The sequence below is a fragment of the Gossypium arboreum genome, chromosome 6 (assembly GCF_025698485.1).
Source record: "Gossypium arboreum isolate Shixiya-1 chromosome 6, ASM2569848v2, whole genome shotgun sequence".
In the NCBI taxonomy this organism is placed as follows: Eukaryota; Viridiplantae; Streptophyta; class Magnoliopsida; order Malvales; family Malvaceae; genus Gossypium; species Gossypium arboreum.
This window is the reverse complement of record NC_069075.1, coordinates 78546544-78547950: the sequence shown is the minus strand read 5'-3', so window position 1 is coordinate 78547950 and position 1407 is coordinate 78546544. Positions and strand designations below refer to the sequence as shown.

General features: G+C 36.6%; 1 non-coding gene across 1 annotated transcript; it reads left to right on the top strand.

Moving 5' to 3' along the window:
* Positions 1-313: 313 nt before the first annotated feature.
* Positions 314-420, top strand: LOC128294539 (small nucleolar RNA R71). Its single transcript, XR_008284849.1, has one exon. It is a non-coding gene; the product is annotated as a small nucleolar RNA R71 (small nucleolar RNA).
* Positions 421-1407: the final 987 nt, after the last annotated feature.

Sequence of the window (1407 nt, the reverse complement as noted above, 5' to 3'; positions counted from 1 at the left end):
ACCTCCACTTGCTTCGCATTGCATTATTGGGTGAACCTATGAAGAACTAAGAAAACCGTCAATTTTCTTATTCAAGAGTTTTACCTGATTAGAGAGCATGGTGACCGAATCGACGTTATAAACGCCGGCTACTTTTTTTGGCTTTGTCCTCATGACTTGCTACTGATAATTATTCAGTGACATCTCTTCTATAAATTCAAAAGCGTCTTCAAGTGTCTTATTATTGATAGTTCCGCCAGCGGCTGCATCGATCATCTATCGAGTTGGAGGATCCAGGCCATTATGAAATGTTTGAACCTATAGCAAAAGTGGTAACCCATGGTGAGGGGATCTTCTCAACAGGTCTTTGTATCTCTCCCATGCATCGTAGAGTGTTTCTAAATTCATCTGCACAAAAGAAAAGATATTATTACGTAATTTAGCTGTTTTAGCCAGCAGAAAATATTGTAATAAAAACTTTTCGGGCATTTGTTTCCAAGTAGTGATTGACCCTCGTGGTAACGAATTCAACCACTAGTTATCTTTGTTTCTCAATGAAAAAGGGAATAACCGAAGGAGAATGGCGTCATCAAAAACGCCATTAATTTTAAATGTATCACATAGTTCCAAAAAGTTTGCCAAGTGAGCGTTGTGATCTTCGTCCTGCAAACCATCAAACCGAACAAATTTCTGTATCATTTGAATTGTGTTAGGTTTCAGTTCAAAAGTATTTGTACCTACAGTAGGTCTAACAATGCTCGATTCAGTTCCTGTTAAAGAAGGTTTAGCATAATCATACGTTGTGTGTGGAGCAAGATTCTGATTAGCAGCAATCGCAGGAGGTAGCAGATTTTCTTGGTTTTCAGCCATCTCCTCAGTTATGGTTGAAGTATCATTTTCTTACTCTTCCTCTGTGTATCGTAAGCTTCACCTTATCTCTCTTTGGTTTCTACGAACTGTACGATCGATCTCACTATCAAATAGTAATGGCCCCGACGGGTTTCTTCTAGTCATACACTATAAAAACTTGCCAAAAATGAAGAAAATAAAAGAAAATAAAAATTTAAATTGCAAATAAAGTAGAATGGCTAAAGTAATAAAAATTGAGTGTTCCTAATATCCTAGTTCCCCGGAAACGGTGCTAAAAACTTGACACGAGATATTCGTGACAGGTTTTAAATATTTATAATTAATTGTTCTTGAAACTATCTATTATCACGATGAAGGCAAGTGTACCTATCGAACAGTAGTATACTTTTAGCAAGACCGGATTGTCGAACCCAAAGGAACCAAGAGTACTAGTAATTTCCTTCTTTTTATTATCCAGCCTAAAAATTAAGGGATTTGGTTATCTAAACTAATTACTAAACTAAGAGTGCATAGGGAGAAGATTGGGAAAAAGCTTTTGGGAAAACTCGATTGATTAAG